Source organism: Mustela putorius, unplaced genomic scaffold (genome assembly GCF_011764305.1).
Source record: "Mustela putorius furo isolate JIRA1106 unplaced genomic scaffold, ASM1176430v1.1 tig00000275_pilon_pilon_pilon, whole genome shotgun sequence".
Classification (NCBI taxonomy): Eukaryota; Metazoa; Chordata; class Mammalia; order Carnivora; family Mustelidae; genus Mustela; species Mustela putorius.
Window position 1 is genome coordinate 14,406,263 of NW_025421341.1, and position 20,731 is coordinate 14,426,993.

A 20,731-nucleotide genomic window follows, 5' to 3' on the forward strand; every position below is an offset into this window, starting at 1 on the left:
CCTTTTTTTTTTTTTAAGTTTATTTATTTATTTATTTGACAGACAGAGATCACAAGTAGGCAGAGAGGCAGGCAGAGAGAGAGAGGAGGAAGCAGGCTCCCTGCTGCACAAAGAGCCCGATGTGGGGCTCAATCCCAGGACCCTGGGATCATGACCTGAGGCAAAAGCAGAGGCTTTAACCCACTGAGCCACCCAGGCGCCCCGCCACTTTGCTTTTATGGAAAGACCAACATCAGTGCCTGTTTGTGCTAACCGAAAGAAATCTAAAGTGGATTTTTGTGCCAAATTCTTCCTCCGGGAATTTCACTGAGCATCACGGCATCAGGTCACCGTAGCTTTGAACTGTGTCTTGATTCATTTATGTATCCATTGGTGAGATGTGTCCTGAGGTATCAGAAAAGCCTAAGAGAGGTTATTTTAGGGATCTGGGAACACTCAAACCAATTTTCCATATAAATTAATAGTAATGGCTTCTTTGCTTTATGACATTTTGGTTGACAAAAGGTTTCATGGAAATGCTCTACTTGTAAATAGTGTGGGAAACTTGTATTTCCTGAACGTTGTTAAGTGCAGAGCACAGTCTGGCATATAGTAAGTACAACAATTGTGCCCTCTACTGCTTAAGAGAGAAACATAGGCACTAAAACATGGTGCCAAATCTCAGCCTGATACATCTCTCGACCTCTCTTTCTCTGTCTCTGTCTCTCTCCCCCCCACACACACATAAACAGCAACATAATCTGGCTTATTAAAAAAAAAGAGAACCACTCAGTGGAAGAAGTAATCAAAATGGAAAGGAGAATTTCAGCAAGAGAAAACCAGCATATAAGCATTGTAGCCTATGTTGGCATATTAAATCCATAATTGCTCTAACCTGCTTTCTAAAAATTCTAAAAAGCAAGTGTTCTAAGCCATATGCCTCTAGTGGTGATTTTTAAAAATTATTAAGCAATGCAACAGAAAACAAAATAAGAATATAAGTATATACAGTTATATAAGGGTATTTTCCTAGAGGAAATGCAGTTAGTTTTTCTCTGTGTAGATTAGAACCATTGGTTATTCAGATCAAGAAAGAAGAAGCTGTTGGGCATTGTAGTTGAGGTCCTCTAGGTGAGAAAATGAATGTCACTTGATAATCTAGTTTAACAGGAGACATTTTTTCTTTTGAACTATTAAAAATAATTTGACATTTTCAATCTGATAAAGAATATCTACAAAAAGCATGTGCTTAACATTGTTAATGGTGATAAACTTGAAGCTTTTCAACGCAAGATCAGGTATAAGGCAAGATTGCCCCCTCCCGTCACTCCCCGTCAGCATAGTACTGGAAGTCCTTGATAATGCAGTAAGATCAAACAAGAAAATTAAGGTGCAGATTGAGAAAGAAGAAATAAAACTGTCTTTACTCAGATGATATGATTATCCATGTAGAAAATCCAAAGGAATTGACAAAAATCTCCTATACTAATAAGTGTTTATAGCAGGCTTACAAGATATAAGGTTAATATGTATAAGTCAGTTGGTTTCCTATATTATACCAGCAATGAACAAGTACAGTTTGAAACTAAAAACACAGTACTATGTACCAATTTACTAATATGGTACATTAACACACACAACAAGAAATACTGGGGCATATATTTATTCATATGAGGAAAACTGTAAATTCTGATTAAAGATATCAAAGGAGAACTAAATAAATGGAGAGTTCCTGGATAGGAAGATTTAAAATTGTTAAGATGTCAGTTCTTCCCCACCTACAGATTCAGTGCAATTCCATTCAAAATACCAACAAGTTATTCTGCGGATATTGACAGACTGATTCTGAAGTTTATATGGAGAACCAAAAGATCCAGAATAGTAGACACAATATTGAAGGAGACCAATGTTAGAAGAGTAAAACTACCCAATTTTAAGACTTAATATAAAGCTACAGTAATCAAAACAGTGTGTTTTGGCAAGAGAATAGACAAACACCTCAATGGAACAGAATGGAAAGCCTAGTAATAGACTCATATAAATATAGTCACTGATCTTTGACAAAGAAGCAAAGGCAATACCATGGAGAAAGAATAGTCTTTTTGACAAATGGTGCTGGAATAACTGGGCATGCAAAATAATAATAATAATAATAATAATCTAGATGCAGACTTTATACACTTCACAAGAGTTAACTAAAAAATTATCACAGACCTAAATGTAAAATGCAAAACCATAAAACTTCTAGAAGATAACAGAGGAGAAAACTTTGATGAACTTGGATGTTGGTGATGCCTTTTTAAATGCAACTCCAAAGGCATGATCCATGAAAGAAATAGTTGATAAGTTAGACTTCATTAAAATTAAAATTAAAATTAAAAAAACTTCTGTTCTACAAAGGATAATGTCAAGAGAATGAGAAGACAAGCCACAGAGTTGGAGAAAATATTTACAAAACACACATTTGATAAAAGACTGTTATCCAAAATACAAAAAGAACTATGAAAACTCAAAAATAATAATAATAATAATAATAAAGAGAGCCTAGGAAGCTCAGTTCGTGAAGCATCTGCCTTTGGCTCTGGTCAAAATCCCTGGGTCCTGGGATCTAGGCCCGCATCGGGCTCTCTGCTCAGCAGAGAGCCTGCTTCCTCCTCTCTTTCTGCCTGCCTCTCTGCCTGCTTGTGATCTCTGTCTGTCAAATAAATAAATAAAATCTTTAAAAAAAAAAAAAAAAAGACTGCTACCCAAAATACAAAAAGAACTCTGAAAACTTGATAATAAGAAAAAAAAAGAAGAGAGCCTAGGTGGCTCAGTTGGTGAAGCATCTGCCTTTGGCTCTGATCAAGATCCCTGGGTCCTAGGATTTAGCCCCATATCAGGCTCCTTGCAGTGGGAAGCCTGCGCCTCCCTTTCCCTCTGCCTGCCTCTCTCTCTCTCTGTCAAATAAGTAAATCTAAAAAATCTTTGAAAAAAAAAGCACATTTAAAAAGTGGGGCAGGGATGCCTGGGTGGCTCAGTGGGTTAAGCCGCTGCCTTCGGCTCAGGTCATGATCCCAGCGTCCTGGGATCGAGTCCCGCATCGGGCTCCTTGCTCAGCGGGGAGCCTGCTTCTCCCTCTGCCTCTGCCTGCCATTCTGTCTGCCTGTGCTTGCTCTCTCCCCCTCTCTCTCTCTGATAAATAAATAAAAAATCTTTAAAAAAAAAAAAAAGTGGGGCAAAGACCTTAACAGGTACTTTACCAAAAAATATATGCAGATGGTAAATAAGCTTTTGAAAAGATGTTCCATATCATATATTATCAGAGAAATGCAAATTAAAACAATGAGATTCCACTACACATCTTTTAGAATGGCCGAAATCCGGAACCTTGACAACACCAAATACTGGGGAGCATGTGGAGAAACAGGAGCCCTCATTCACTGCTTATAGAAGTACGAAGTGGTATAGCCACTTTGGAGGGCAATTTGGAGGTTTCTTACAAAATTAAACATACTCTTACTGAACAATACAGCAATCATACTCCTTGGCATTCCCCCAAAGAAGTGGAAAACTTATGTCTACACAAAACCCTGCATGTGGATGTTTATAGGAGCTTTATTTATAATTGCCTAAACTTGGACGCCACCAAGATGCCCTTCAGGAAGTGAGAGGATAAATGAACTGTGGTGCACCCAGTGAATGGAATATTAATCAGTGCTAAAAAGAAATGGTCTGTCAAGCCATGGAAAGACATGGAGGAAACTTCAACTTAAATGCTTATTACAAAGTAAATGGAGCCAAACGTACAAGGCTGTATGTGTACAGTAGGATTTCAACTATCTGACAATCTGGAGAAGGCAAAACTATAGAGGCAGTAAAAAGATCAGTGATAGAGCACCTGGGTGGCTCAGTGGGTTGAGCCTCTGCCTTCAGCTCGGGTCATGGTTCCAGGGTCCTGGGATCAAGACCGACATCGGGCTCTCTGCTCAGCGGGGAGCCTGCTTCACCGCCTCTCTCTGCATGCTCCTCTGCCTGCTTGTGATCTCTCTCTGTCAAATAAATAAATAAAATCTTAAAAAAAAAAAGATCATTGATGCCAAAAGTTGAGGCTGGAGGGGATGACTAGGTGGAGCACAGAGCATTTTTAGGGCAGTGAAAATCCTCTGTATGATACCAAAATGATAGATGCGTGTCCTTATACATTTGTCCAAACCTATAGGCTGTACAACATGACAGATGAACCATAATATAAACTATGGACTTTGAATCATTGTGATATGTCAGTAAAGTTGCATTAATTCTAACATATATACCACCTAGTAGGGGATGTGGGTAATGGGGAAGGCTATGCATGTGTGGGGGCAGGGAATATATAGGAAATCTCAATTCCTTCCCCTCAATTTTGCTGTGAACCTAAAAATGCTCTAAAAAACTAAAGTCTTAATTTAAAAAAATAACCTAGTTAAGGAGTAAGGAACCCCTAGTAGACTTTGAAAAATCTATGATCTCACATTTACCATCAATTCAAAATACATTCAATAAAATACTGTTGCGGCTCACATGAATTCTTGAATCCTATGATTGCTAATTGGGATCTAACAAAAGTCTTGCAGGATTTTCTTACTCTTAGAACGTGTCTAAGCAGGCCATATTAAAAGTGCTAAAACTTCAGTATGTCACTCTGATGGCAAAATAATATCTATGTTACCTGTCTCATAAGAAGAGAAGACTGTTGTTCAGTTCTTCATAGATAATGTAAAGGTAGATAGCCGAAAAATAGTTATTTTCTTTGTATTTAATCTACCATGTTCGAACCCAGTCATGGAGTATAATCATGCCCAAGAGTGAATTTTGTGTGAAAGCTTTTGTCCAGTACAGTTACTATCCAACTCCAGGCTCAAACATTGCTGCAAGGCTCACCTGGTTTTCTTGCAAGTGGGTTCATAAACACCAGAAGTAGTCTGTAAAAATGGGTTCCTTGTCCTGGCATTTTGAGACCACCAGGATCTAAAAGGGCCTGGGGACTGAGAATAAGCCAGGTGGTATTCAGTTTAAATTAAGTCTCCTTTTACTGGTCAGGTAAAGATAAGGAGTCGAAGTGACATGGAGATGAAAAGTCCAGGAGCAGTGTGGGAGAACGGGAGAAGCTTAGAACATGGCCTCAGGGGACTCGAGTAAGAGTCCAGCTCACCTCTTCTGTGCTCTCATGACTCCATGGGAGAAACTCTTTAGAGCTTACGCCATTGAGCTCTAAACAATTTTTATATACCCTTCACTGCATTATTGTGAGCTCTTTGGAACATAAGCCATATATTTACTCCTCAACCTTTAATTCTGAATAATTCACAACTACAGAAAAAGTGAAAGAATGGTATAATACATGTGTGTATATATATTTTAGTAGATTCACTAATTAACATGGTGCCATATTATGACAAGACAGTCTCATAACCACAGTAACATTATCAAAGCCCAGAAGTTTAACATTTATTCAATAACTTTATCTGCTATACCATCCATATTCAAATTTCCTCCCTCAGTCATCTCCAAAATGTCCTTTATTGCTTTTTTTTTTTAAGACTTAATTTATTTATTTGACAGGGAGATCACAAGTAGGCAGAAAGGCAGTCAGGCAGAGAGAGAGAGAGAAGAGGAAGCTCCCTGCCAAGCAGAGAGCCCGATGTGGGACTCGATCCCAGGACCCTGAGATCATGACCTGAGCTGAAGGCAGAGGCTTAACCCACTGAGCCACCCAGGCGCCCTGCCTTTTTTTTTTTTTTTTTTTTTTTTTTTTTTTTAATTCAAGAAACAAGTTTGCCATGTCTCTTTAGTTTTGTTTAATATAGAGCCCCCTCTTTTTTTTCTTTCATGACATTAATGTTTCTGGAATTCCAGGTCAGGCAACTTGTGGAATATCACAGGATGAATTTTTTGTTTTGCTTCTTCATGATTGGGTTTAGAGTATATATTTCAGGAGGGAAATAGGTGATACTGAGACTTCCTAGCAGTTAATTATAAAAAAACCTTTTTCAGGGCGCCTGGGTGGCTCAGTTGCTAAGTGTCCACCTTTGGCTCAGGTCATGATCCCAGAGTTGTGGGATCAAGCCCCACATCAGGCTCCCTGCTCAGTGCAAATACTGCTTTTCCCTCTCCCTCTGCTGCTCCCCCTGCTTGTGCTCTCTCTGTCAAATAGATAAGTAAATAAAATCATTTAAAAAATAAAAATAAATAAAAAATATCTTTCTCCCTTTATATGAAGAAGGAAACTCTGGGTAATACTTGGATGCCATGAGAATATCCTGTTTCCTGACAACATTCTACCCGGTAGTTTAGGATGCATTCATGCTTCTTGCCTTTGTCCCTGTATATTGGGGATGTGATGGTGATTTGGAAAAAAAAAAAAAATCATTCTTTTTGCTCTTTATAACTAGTGTTCTTTTCTTTTTCTTTCTTTCTTTTTTTTTTTTTTTAAAGACTTTTTCACCACTTCTCTCCTCAAGGTTCTCTCCCTCTCTGGCCTCTCTTTTTCTCTTTTCCCCTTCCTCCATCTGTTCCCCCCTCCCTTATTAGAGGATCTCTATAGACCCATGGGTTTTCTTTGATTCAATGTCTATAATCTTAGTGCCATCATTATTGTATTTAGTGCCTAAATTAACTCAAATCTGGCCACTGGGAGCCCCTCTGAGACGGCACGGGTTTCCTTTGGACAAGCTCCGTTAGTCCTTCAGCAGTTCTCTGCTTTCTGACACAACAAGATGTCCAAGGACTCTTTGTACTTTCCCTGCTGCAGACCTGGGGTTAGCCACTGTATTGCAAGACATTCTGGTGCCTTTTAGTAAAAAATGGTATTTAGAAAATAAGACTAGGATGTCATTGCTTTTAGGACAAAATGGAGTAATTGATGTGAGAGTGCTCTGTAAAATACAAAGCTCTATACTATCATGACTATTCTTAGTGTCATAGACAAGCATTCAGCTTATAGGGAGCAATGCTAACTAGCAGAACCCTGAGTCTCTCTGTGTTTAGAGAATAATTAGGAAATGCAGGATACGTGTGAGGGGAGAGGAGAAAAATAAATCAGCTTTGTCAGATACACTGTGAATCCTTATCTCACAGTTCTAAGAAGGAAGAAACAGAAGAAAATATATAAAGCAGAAGAAAAGACTGTGGACAGTCGTCTACCTTTTCCCCAAGTTGCTTTGTTATTTTTATATTTCAGAGAGAAAAGCAGAAAGCATTTTATTTTGTGGATCAATTGTAATCTTTTTAAAAAAATGAAAGTCATTTGAAAAATGATGAAATATAAATGCATGATTTCTGCTTTTACCATTCTTAATTTATTTAGTAGTTTCTAAAACAACAGTGTAATCTGAAAGAGTCTGAATTTTTCAAATTGCAAATATCTAACTTCTTTTATTTTCCCCAGTGGATGGTATCACCCATGTCACGTTGAAAGAGTTAGTGTTGTGGCATCTTTGAGTTTCTTTGCGGGCAAATTGATCGTTGACGGTTTTGCTTCCTGTGACTTTATTCTAAATAAAAAGCATCCCCAATTGTCTATATAATTTCACTGCTAGGATTCACACTAGGAATATCATTTGATTTCATTTCCAGGCTTTCCTCCTTGTACCGCATCTCTCAAATTAAAACTTATTTTTTATGGCATTCCCCTATGAGACCATGGATTATGATAAATTGGACAGAGAACAGAGATTGGTCAACAGGTGATGCTTAGCATCTCATTAATTCCCTGGAAGGAAAGCAGAATAGCCCAGATGTCCAGGAAACAGCAGTTCTTTTCTTTTGAACTGCCAGGACTATGGTTGCAAAGGGAGGGATGGGGATGGAGTAAGGAAGACACACTACAGAGACCCCGTGGTTTCACAAGCCCTTTTTTTCATAGAAAGCCAGGCTAACAATGGAGGGGAACAGAAGACATGTGATTGTATGCTTTACATTAGAATGACCTTTATTTTACGATTTGTGGTTTTGTATCAAGCTCAAAGAAGGGAGGTTGAATGCCTATGGTGTGTTTGGGCAGATGACTGGGTTTGGTAGTGCTCTCTTTCAGCTGTTTTCAAGAATTCATCATTTTCCAATACCGAACAAAAAGGGGTATTGCTATAAAGAATTCAAGACATAAGCAGAAAGATTTTAGGCTCTTGGAGAATCTCATACCAGATTGTCTAGTTCATGAAAGTTCTTCAGTTTACTAGCAGTTTGTCCTTGGATAACTTATTTAACCTCTCTGCCTCAACTTGCTTATCTATAAAATGGAAGTAATAAAAGGACCTTCCTTACAAGGTCCTATTTTATGTGCAAAGCGCTTATAACGTAGGCAACTACTCAGCATCCAACCAGCATTAGCTCTTATTGTTATTACTTACATATGTCAAAATAGATATATTATGAAAATAATATCGCTTCTTATCAATATTTGAAAAATTTAAAATAATCCAGTCAAGAAGTAGATCAAACACCCAATCTTCAAATCAATTTCCTGACTTTATTTTGTTATTGATCTATTTAAACTTTTCTTAGAGTTGTAATATTTTTGGACCTTTAATGCCTCTCATTACCTAGGTCCACCAGTTCCATACAAGACATACTGATGATGTGCCCACTGTGGTTGGCACTCTACTAGATGCCAGGGATATAAAAATATAATGTGATACTTACCCTGAAGTGGCTAACTCTGGTGGGGCCCAACGTTATATAAATTAAGGAATGTTATTTAACTTGGTTACCACTATTGCAAGATACAATGGAGATATAAATTCAGGAAAAGTAAGGAATTTTTTGTACTTTAGAGTCACGATGGATGACCAGATGTTCCCCAAAATTAACAAAGCTGAAATGAACTTTCCGAAATGAAAATATAAAATAATTTCGCTCACTGACCAAAAGTATGTTTAAGAAAGTATGCTTTGACTTTAAAAGCAATCTACAAATGTGATTCTGGAGATTATATTTTGGAATTTATCATAATATCCAATGCTCTAAGTACTAGTAATTTATTTCCTCTGGGCATCTTATACTTTAAAAGAATAAAATATCCTTTTCCACTTTCAGCTGGAGAACATGAGTCACAAAGGTACCCAAATGCACTGGGGTGTTTCCAGCTTAAAAGACAGGGATGCCTCGGAAGACCAACGGTGATTCCACACTGACTCCAGTACCAAAACACAGAGATCTTAACTAACTTCAAATATAAGGCAGCTTTTAAAAATTGAACAGGCATCAGTTGAAAAATTGAATCTTTAATGGATATTCATACATCTTAGAAAATTACAAGATTTAGAAAAAAGTTCCAAAATTGTTTTTGGATTTCCATTACTCCCTGAATATCAGATCATCCATATTACTATGCATATTATTGATGCAGACTCATCGTCAGAATTTCCAGCTGGAAGATGGGAATGCCAAACATTAGTCTTTGTGAGGTCTTTGACCGTCCCACTGCTAGGAACAGTTTAGATTATATAAAGAATGGATGAGAATACAGAGAAATAGGATGGAGGGCATTTTGCTGTTTGTTTGTTTTTGTTTTGTTTTAGAATGTAGTTTTTTTTTTTAAGGTTTTATTTGTTTATTTGACAGAGACAGAGATCACAAACAGGCAGAGAGGCAGGCAGAGAGAGAGGGGGAAGCAGGCTCCCTGCTGAGCAGAGAGCCCGCCCGATGTGGGGCTTGATTCCAGGACCCTGAGATCATGACCTGAGCCAAAGGCAGAGGCTTTAACCCAATGAGCCACCCAGGTGCCCCTAGATGTAGTTTTTAAAAGCATACCTGCAGCCATATGTGAATTGAGTTTATATCCAATAGTTTAATCTACCGGAATTTTGATTTTCTAGTTTATAACATGGGCATAACAATAACTGTCTCAGAGCTGCTATGAAGATTAAATAAGTTAATGTAAATAGATGCTCCAAAAAGTGACTAGTCCTTATCAAGCCCCTGATAAAAGTCTCTCATTATTATCTATAGAGATCCATGAGAACAAGACCTTTCAGAGGCCATCAGAACTCAACCTGGGACTAAGGACATCTGCTCCTTGTCCTCCCTATCCCATGCTAGAGTGGTTTTCTAGATCACAATAGAATCCTTTGGCTTTTCTCAAGCTTAATTTTGGTGGGCCTGGAACACATAAATTCTGAAATCAGTCTGAAGCTTTGCAGACCATGTTCATGTTAACATACTTATAGGCCTACTCCCTTGTGGGTGCTGGCTGTGCTGTCCCCAGATTCTCAATAGAGGTTTCCTAATCAGGGCAAAACCGTGTGAAAGCTAAAGTCATACTGCGCTTTATCTGACATAAACGTGTCTAACTTTATGGTTACTACGAAGTTGAAAGAATAAGATTTTTTCTGGGGCTCCAAATTCACAAGCATCAAGTACAAAACCAGCATTAGTTTATAGAAATATGACAAGAATGGTGAAGGCAACGTTATAATTTTATGAGCAATATTTGTAGATTTTATTTAAAGTATATGTCATAAATACAGTCTTGGAATCCTCTTTCTGTCTTAATTTGGCCCTTAACAATCAATGTGAAACCAAAGAGTTAATCTTAAGATGTCCTTGATTAGAGCAATATTTGTTTCTGGATATACCTGATTGTAGTTAATGAAGAAGAACCCCTGTTGGTTTCATTGACAAAAGCAACAAATACTTTTGCATTTGGTGAGCAAACTTTTCCTCCCCCCCCTTTCTACCTTCCTCTTTCTTCCTTCCTTCCTTCCTTCCTTTCTTTCTTTCTTTCTTTCTTTCTTCGCCCCACCCTTCTTTTCTTTCTTGTCCTCTGTGGTAGTGTGTTTTCAAAATGTATTCCATGAACCAGTGATACCAGAATCACCTGGGGTGTTACACAAATACACAGTAGACTCTTGGGCCACCTCTAGACTTGTGAATCAACACATAATGATGAAACCCCATATTTTAACACAGATCTGTGGAGTCCAGAAAAAATGGTGGGAGCCATGGCCATGTTCTCCACTGTCACAGCCTCTGCCCCATAGATAGTACTGGGAGGAGTGATGGCAGGATCTCACTTCATCATCTTGTAGGGTCTCAAGGTTTCACAACCTTTTGTTGGTGGTGGCGATGGTGGTGATGGTGTTTTAAACCACAGGTGCAAAGAATTAAGCTCATGATCTTCATTTTTGGGGACACATGATCATCAGAACAGGAAAGTTTCTTTTCTTTATTCACATTATTTAAAATTTTTCTTTTTATCTCTGATCTCCACTTCCATTTGCCTCCCCCAAATACCCTTATTGCAACACGCCTGATGTACATCTGTCTTGATGGAGATGCCGTTCTGTTTATGCCTTTTTCATTCAATACTGTTGTATGTTCATTTATTCCAAAGCTTCTCACAGCTGTTCAGGACTCCAGGAGTCCTCCTACCTCCTTTGACTGCCCATGCCCCTCACGGTGAGCACCTCCATTGTCTTCAACTCTTGTGACATCATGAACAATGAGTTCAGCCACCTCACACAGGTTCACTACCTGACCAGTTCACTTGAAGTCAGGCCTCAAGAATATTTGCACCATTTCCCTTTATCTGTTATTAAATATGACTTTAAAATTTATTCTTCATTCATGGTGTTCTAATAAGCCAACATGTGTTTGGAAGGAATTGCAAATTCAATGGAAATTGTCTTTAAATTGCATTGTAGAATGAGTTACATCTGAATTTCCTTTAATCATCTATTTCCAGCTGTGATTTATAAGTTCTTAAAAAAAGTCGTATCATAACAACAAAGCTGTTTTTTTGTTTTTACATTTTTCATACAATCTTGTATGAATCTTTCACTCTGGGGACTTTAGCTCTTTGTTTACTAACTCTAAGTTACCTAGAATGTATAAAAGAAAGTCACAAGTCCCTTCTCACTCATACAAAACTCGTCATATGATAGAGGTCATCATTTCTCAATGAAATATGCAACATTAACACAAAGGTCACTGTTTAAGGTTGTTTTCACTCATTATTTATCTAGGTTGGGTATCTGGGACTCTTGATTAAAATGCTATCTTTGATTCTCTTCTCAGGCTGTACAGAGATTAAAAATAAAGTTTTTCTGAGCAAAGATATTTTATATAAGTAATCAAGCATTTAGCCTAAAGAATGCAGTCAGCCAGTCAATAGTGATAAAATACTCTTTTTCACTCTTCCTCCCTCACTCAGAGACAGCTAAGTGTTCACCTCTAGGCCATAGGCATATTGAGGGTGACATTCTCTCTTTCCAAGATAATCCTCATGATAGGATACACCTAATTTATGCTATTGATGGGACAGCTTCTGAACTGAACTGATTTGCATATCATCAATACGTGTAAGTCCTGAGTAGAGGGCTAGCCATACAAATTAAAATATTCCCTGTCAAGGACTTGCTGTGCCCAGCAAATTCTGGAGTAATGTTGATTGCAGGTGGTTGGTGAATATTGATGCTGTTCAAGATTTATAAGGCTGCATTGGAGGGCACACGAAACTTAAGATTTCTTTGGAACAATGTCCCTGTTTAAAACTACTCTTGTTCCGACCCAGCTGGGCATTCAATAATGCCAGCCACTGAATAAGATCTTTCAAGGGCCTCAGCCCGCCTCACCTGTCAGACAGGCTCACTGATTTATAAATGAAGCCCTGTTTGCTTCCAAAGCTCTTGATCTTCAAGCTCTTCTCTACCCTTCTTCCCTATTTTTACTTTTCCTTCTGATTTGAATGTCTTAGCCCTCCTAGCACATGTCACCAGTTTTTATTAACTTTTTTTCTTCAGATGATGCACCAATAGCACTGGGTCAGTCTTAGCATTTCTGTGTCATTTTATTACCTTCACTACCCTCCATCCCCCTTTCCAGAGTTTTTCCCTGTTGTAAAATAAGTTTCTCTTGTTGCATTTGGCTTATAATGGAATGTCCTGACTGCCAGTTTTTCAAAGGTTTTCCTTTTTGCATTCTTTATGCACTGAACATAGGATCTACTTCCCCTTCTCTCATCAACCTCTCAATCAATCCTACATTTTACTGATCACTCCCACATTAAAATACAAATTCTGAGTTCTAATCAGCCATTGCCATCTAGAGAAACCTGTCATTGAGGTACTACCAGCTCTTTTCTAATGTGGCATCCAGGTGCTCGCAGGTGTCTCAGCAGAAGGTATCTGTAAGCTGGGCGTTCTAGTCTCTTGTCTTTTTTTCCTTAGTTCTACTAAATTTCAAACAAATAGATATCATGCTGAAGTATTATTACAATGACCACAACAGCTACATGTTTTTCTCCCCATTTCCAATTCCATTTTTTCTTCCTGAGTCAACAGCCGAGAAATAAATTATTTATTCTGCACCAATGTAAAAAAGAATCTACCAGATATCATAGAAAGAAAATGCTGTAAAAAAATCAAGTCTAAAATGAAACCAAAGACTTCGGTAGAGAAAAGATTGTCTAAATATGATTACTTAAATATTTTTCTGTTTTCTTGACTGTCAATGTTCCCCATGAGTTTGGGCTCAAAAGGGAAGAAAGAGTTGGAAAAGGCGAAGCATGGAGAATGGGAGAGGAAGGAAAACACACACAAGAGTGTTCCAGTTTAAGAAAAAAGTTAGTGTTTTTAGGGATATGGAAATTTCTCTCCCAGGCAGATTCATTGGCTCAGATACTTAGAATGGCTGCTTCTGCAAAGAGCATGTTCTTGAAATTCATTTGAAAAATAAGTCACAGTAGATGGATTATATCTAGAAAAAATTTGAGTTTTTTTCCAAAATATTAAATAAAACATTCTTGTTTCTTTAAGTATACTTTAACTATTAGAAACAAAAGGGGGAAAACTACAGAACTATGGAAAAATGATAGTATAAATGTAATGTAATTTCAAATTCAAATTCAAATTTCAAACATTGCCACCTAGAATTCTTCCCACATGAACTCTTTCTAGCCAATTTGGTGGTACTGTTGAGAGGGAATGTCCATACATAGACATGGGTCATGTCTAATATTCCCTTTTAATGTAAAAACCAGTATATCTTTTATCTAGATATACTGTATATTGTAGTATATTGTATATTATATACTGTATATTGTATACTGTATATACTGTATATTGTAGTCTAGAAATCTGATGATGAGAGGGAACATAAAAGTATTCCTACTCTCCATTCCAGTTCCCCTTTCTTTTTACAAGGGATTTTGTATTCATAATCCATAGTCTCTAATTCTAATTAACAGGAGGATTTAGGACTTTAGTGCAAATTTTGGAATAGCATTGGATTTATTCTAAATATTCAAAGTTTGTGTTGTCTTGCCAGATTGTGTTATTTCAATTATATTCAAATAGCTACTTGCATCACTAGTTAATTCTCTCTTCTTGTCTCTTATGTACCCTTGGTAAAGGACTAGAGAAAGAAGAATGGTAGGGACTAAGAAACTATATGTTTATTTCCTGTTGGCTGTAATTCTCCCCTAAATGGCAGAGAGAATATGTTTGGATTTCATAAGTTTTTAGGAATGTGGATTTGAGCTATTCACAAAATAATATATATATATACTTTCAGAAACCACCCCACATAGGACATTGCATTCATTAAACCATCATAGTAGACATTTTATGATTTGGTCTGGAAATATTTAACACTGAAAGAAAATGCTATAAGAGCTTGTAGAATATAAACATTTTCAGAATCATCTGGTACTAATGTTAAGGTTAAAGACTCCCTAATTCAAATGGATTGGTCTCTCAAGAATTGCTAGCACTCCTATTTTACAAAGTGGCAAATATTGAAGGAATGAAAAAGGTTTAGGGTATAGAGATAATAATCTTGAAAGCTTGGAAAGCAATGAATAACACAATTCCTTTTAGCATTTTTCAAAAAGAAATCAGGATTTTAGAACTAATGTCATGCAATACAGCACTTGATATTTTGGTATTTGCCTTTGTGCCTTTATTTATTCTTCAATTAAATCATAATGGCCCCATTTTGTAGAGACATTCAATAAAGTGAAGGTTCATTTCCTGCTTCCAGGAAGATCGGCCAAAATATTCATAACTCCTGAAGATGATTCTGCTTGACAGTGTGTTAAATAAAAATTTCATTGAGTGAGAATTCCTCAACACTGTAAATCTCATTTTCCTCCATGGTTTTCCATTTCTCCTGTAAATATGGATTCCTTGTGAGAATGGTTGAATGTGGTCAAAGAAAGCTGTTTGTATCAACCTTTAGATGATTGGAAAGCTAAATATAAACATGCAAGTTATAATTAAAGATTCAGAAGCATGTAAAAAAAATGCTAGAAGAATTTTTGTCAAAATAAATAATAAACAGACACATAGATAACTATGAACATTGAAAAAGAGATATACCTAAAATAGCTATAAATGTGTCATAGATGCAAAGCCTAAAACTTGTATATTTAAATAGTTAACCAAGACACAAAAATAAATAATTACATGTGTTTGGTCAAATGATTTCTGAAACTAGTGATTTCTACAGATTTTGTCAACTGTTTCAGTTCAGACTTCAGATTTCCTAGGAGATAATTCGTGCTTTTTATATGACTTTTATTGTTTTAACTTTAATCATTCACCCACGCATGCATGAGTTCAATAAATATTCGTTGTGTGCCGATTATGTACCAAACCCAGTTTTAAGTACCGGGGGATATTAGTGAACAAATGAGGAGGCAAACAGTGTGGCCTTTCTGGAGCTTACAAATGAATGAGGAGAGACAGAAAATAAAGAATACACACAATCGGGGCGCCTGGGTGGCTCAGTGGGTTAAGCCGCTGCCTTCGGCTCAGGTCATGATCTCAGGGTCCTGGGATCGAGTCCCACATCGGGCTCTCTGCTCAGCAGGGAGCCTGCTTCCTTCTCTCTCTCTCTGCCTGCCTCTCAGTGTACTTGTAATTTCTCTCTGTCAAATAAATAAATAAAATCTTAAAAAAAAAAAGAATACACACAATAAATAAGTTATATATAGTATATTAGAAAATTATAAGTATCCAAATAAAATAAAGGATATTGGGAATGGGCATTGCAGATTGCAAGGGTTAAGTTAAACCTCACTGAGAAGAAAATATTTGAAGAAAGACTTAGTGGAGGGAATGAGTTATTTGAAAGAAAATTGTCCCACACCTAGTATTTAACTGTAAATTAATTCAAGTTAATTTAAACAAGACAGACATTTGCATATGATGTTGATGTAACGTTTTTCCATGTAACCTTTAAGATCAACCATGGTATTCAATTATTCCTACCTCGATATAATAAAATGAGGGTAGTAATTGACTATGTAAGGCAGGTATTTTACTGTTATAATCTATACATGTAAGACATACGTTAATTTCCACAAAAGGTTTTAAACTCCTGCAGAAAAAAACTCAATACTCAAAACTCAAAACACAATAAACTCAAGTTGTCAAACAACGAAATTCTGAAGTTCTTCCAAAATGCATGAGCATAAATCCCATGCATGTCAGTCTTCCAAGATTAGACCAGATAGATAGTTAATGGACTTAAGGGTCTTCCTTAACTATAGGAAGACTCATGTTCATACATACAGATTGTTTACGTATGAAGTGATGGAAACTGAAGTAATTGTGGAAGTAAAAATGTTTATTTCTAATATTATCTCTTTTAATGCACACTTAGACTAATTGAGTCTGTCTTTAAACAGTCTGTCTGTGTGCCCTAGGAAAATGGAAAATTGTTAATTCTTTAATTTTCTCCTCTCTTCTGATGACAACTTAGATTTGTTAGGTTGAATTACAAGCTAATTAACTCAAAAGTCCAGGGATTGAATTTCTGCCTCACCACTTACCAGCTGTGTGCTTGGCATGTAGCTAAACTTAATTGGGCCTATTTCCTCAACTGTAAAATGGAAGTTCATAACTCTCAGAATTGTTGAATAAAACAATGTGTTGAAAGAAGTTGGAACGTTATAGGTACTTAATCATTTATATTAAAATTGTGTCTTATGCTTTTTAATTGGTCAATATTAGAATAGATAAATGGATATAAGTACCCTAAGACCAGCCCAAGGCCATATATTATATCAGTCATTATAATATCATGGTGATTTTGTTTTCTTTGGCATCATGATGATTCTGAGAAGCAAAGTGCTTCATGACACTGTGTGATTGGGTAGTTCTGGAAGCCTTCATAAAAGAGGGCAAAACATGAAATGGACCAATAAGGAAGTATAAGATTTGGATGGGAAGCAAAGAAGTAGATGATTTTGAAGTAAACCAGTGATTATGATGGGCATCAGGGGGCAAGCGATTTGTGTGAAAGTGACAGAATAGAAAGCACCTTAACTGTCCATGTTTTTGTCATCATAGTGTAGTTCAGACTGTATTGCTATAGACAAGTTTTTCACATGTTACTGAATTTCTAAGATATACATTTTACTATAGATTTTTTTTTTTTTTTTTTTTTTTTACTTCACTGTTTTCTTTTTATTTGTTAAAAACCCCTGTAAATATTCTCTCCCGGACACCTGGGTGGCTCAGTCAGTTAAGCATCTGACTCATAATTTCAGCTCTGGTCACAATCTCAGGGTTGTAAGATGGAGCCCTGAGCCCTGAGTCAGGCTCTGTGCTCAGTATGGAGTCTGCTTGAGATTCATTCTCCCTCTCCCCCTGCCCCTCCCCACATTCGCGTTTTCTCTTTGTGTCTTTTTCCCTCTCTCTCTCAAATAAGTAAATAAATCTTTTTTTAAAAAATGCTTTCTCCTTTCTAAGGAATAGATCCCCTCACAACTCGTTTGTTTAACAAACACATAGGGGGTGCCTGGGTGGCTCAGTGGGTTAAGCCTCTGCCTTCGGCTCAGGTCATGATCCCGGGGTCCTGGGATCGAGCCCTGCATTGGGCTCTCTGCTCAGCAGGGAGCCTGCTTCTCCCTCTCCCTCTGCCTGCCTCTCTGCCTGCTTGTGATCTCTCTCTCTCTATCTGTTAAATAAATGAATAATTAAAAATCTTAAAAATAAAAACAAATAAATGAACAAACACATAATCGTCATAGGGCCATAATGCAGCTGTGGTTACACACCTACATATGTGCCTTCTGACTGGAACCTTTTTTCAGACTGTTCATTCTAGATCCTAAAATGTGCTGCTATAAACAAAGAGTTTCTAAACCAATGGCATCATAGTATTTTATTGTTATTTTTGTTTGTTTGTGGGTTTTTTTTTTTAAGGTTTTATTTACTTATTTGACTGAGAGTACACGAGAGAGGGAACACAAGCAGGAGGAGAGGGAGATGGAGAAGTAGGCTTCCCGCCAGTCAGGAGGCCTGATGTAGGGCTCAATCCTAGGACCCTGGGATCATGACCTGAGCCGAAAGCAGATACTTAAAACTACTGAGCCACCCAGGTGCCCCTATTTTATCGTTATTTTTTTTTATTATGGAGGTATATTATAGCTTAATACAGCACATACATCTCAATTGTACACCCCTGACATGTCACTGCCACCACGTCAAGAAGGCATTGTATTTCTTCTTAGTCAATACTGCCCTTTGTCTTAATCCCCATAGATATAAACACTATTCTGACTTCTATTTCTGAACATTAGTTTTTTCTGTTCCTGAATTTCATATGAATGAAGTAATATAGTATGTATTCTTTGTGTCTGTTTATCATTATGCCTATGAGATTCATCTATGGAGTTGCATCCAACAGTAATTCTTTTTCATTCTATTTTTTTCAGTGGACTAATCCATTTTGTGAATATACGATAATACCTTCTACTATTGATGAGCATTTGAATGGTTTCCAATTTCGTGTTATTATGAATAAAGCTAAGAACAGTTGGTTTGTTGTTGTTGTGGTTGTTGTTTTTTAATGTGTTTAAGTAAACATATGTACTCAGTTCTCCTGAGTATAAACCTAGAAGTGGAATTACTCATTGATGAGGTAGAAATATATTTTACCTTACTAGAAATCGCCGAAGAGTTTTCAGAAGTGTTCACACTCATTTGTACTCCCACCAGCCATGTGTGAGAGTTTCAGTTGTTCTGCCATTATAGCTTTCTTTTCAACATCTGGAGAGGGTTTTATTCCCAACTTAGTTCTTTGAGTGTAGTGAGATTATGACTTGATGAATTGAACCTGCAATTATTTTTCAGAACTGCATTTCACATCACACCATTTTTAAAAAAGAAGTTCAGTTCTGTTTACTTTGGTGAAAAGTATGTGAGCAGAATAGAACTCTGGGCACTGTCATTTCCTAAGTGTAATGGCATATGCAACCTAAATATGGCGGGGGGGCTAGCTATTTCATGAAATTGCAAACAGTAGTTTGAGTGCTGACAATGAGAAAACCTTCTCTTTCTCTTTCCTTCTCTACTTAACATCATCTTTTTGGATTCACCTTGACGAGTGAAATAAGAGCATTAATGGAATAAAGGAAAACAAAAGTGGGGTACCTGGGTGGCTTGGTCAGTTGGGCAGCTGCCTTTTGGCTCAGGTCTTGATCTCAGGGTCCTGGGATTGAGACCCACTTTGGGCTCCCCGCTCAGTGGGGAGTCTGCAGTCTGCTTTTCTCTCAAATAAATAAAATCTTCAAAAAAAAAAAAAGAAAGAAAGAAAAGAAAAACAAAACTATGTTATTTTTTAAACTACCTGTGAAAATTTTCCTGAGAAATATGAATAATTCTGAGGTTAAAAATGGTGCATAACCCAAAAATAATTTGAAATGTATTTTGTACTTATATTTGGATAAGAATATAACTGAATTTTAGAAAAAAAAAATCACCACACAAAGATTTAAAATAAAACCATGAAGCCACACTCTGATCGGGATGACTCAGAGGAGGACTGAAGCATGAGACAAGAACAATTGGGAAGTCGTCCGTTATCTTGCCTTACTCCTCACTCTCCTTGCTGAAAATACATTCATTCTTCCCACTGATTAGACACATCTAATCAGAAGCACACTGAAGATGGCAAAGATGACAATGGGTGACCTCTATGTCAGTAGGCTCTTTGCTTCTTTACAAACATACCTCATTTCTAAGTCATTCTTTATCTTAATTCAGTTGAAATACTGAATATCTTGGTTTAAAGTTTTTTTCCACTGTGTTATATGTATAGGAGATAATTGAAATATAATTAGACATAGGCAAATGATTAGAGGACCCGAGACCTGGATAATAACAATCTATTTTCAATTTTAAGTAAGTAAAAATACAGCTCAGTAGCATGGAATACCTAGAGAAAGTTAATGAAAGATAAAGAACGTAACAAGCTAATGGATATAGTTCATCCTCTTTAATCAAAGCAAGAAGAATTTGGGGTAGGAGCCAAGTGATTTATTAAAGATTTTATTGGGGGAGGGGATTCTTGTTTATCTATATTTGTCCATTACCTGCTCTCAAAATCCTATGTAGGAGTTTCCCAAGACATTGGTTATTTTTTATAAAGGATAATTCAGCCTTGTTTATGTTAATGATTTTTGTAGTTTGTCACACACACACACACACAAAGAAAACCATGTGAGTAATTGATATAAATTTATCCTTTTGGTGCTTAGTGATTGTCTTTTAACTTCTAACAGTTGTTATTCATCCCGTAAGTCAGTAATCCCATAGAATGTGTGTCTTTTACTGATGATATTACATTGAATCTATTTGCCTATGCATTTTAGAATGTAAGAGCTAAAGACTTACTATTGAATTTGTCTAAGAATTCAAGAAACATTTCTAGAAGATTTTCAGATCCTTGATGAATCATAGAATCTCGTGGCCTTAAAAGATATCAATAGTTTTAGGTCTAT

The 20,731-nt window shown here is 36.8% G+C and overlaps 1 protein-coding gene across 21 annotated transcripts in view; it reads left to right on the forward strand.

Annotated features, from left to right (window-relative positions):
- MAP2 (microtubule associated protein 2) overlaps window positions 1–20,731 on the forward strand; it is a 290,837-nt gene that overhangs the window by 117,465 nt on the left and 152,641 nt on the right. The window lies entirely within an intron of this gene.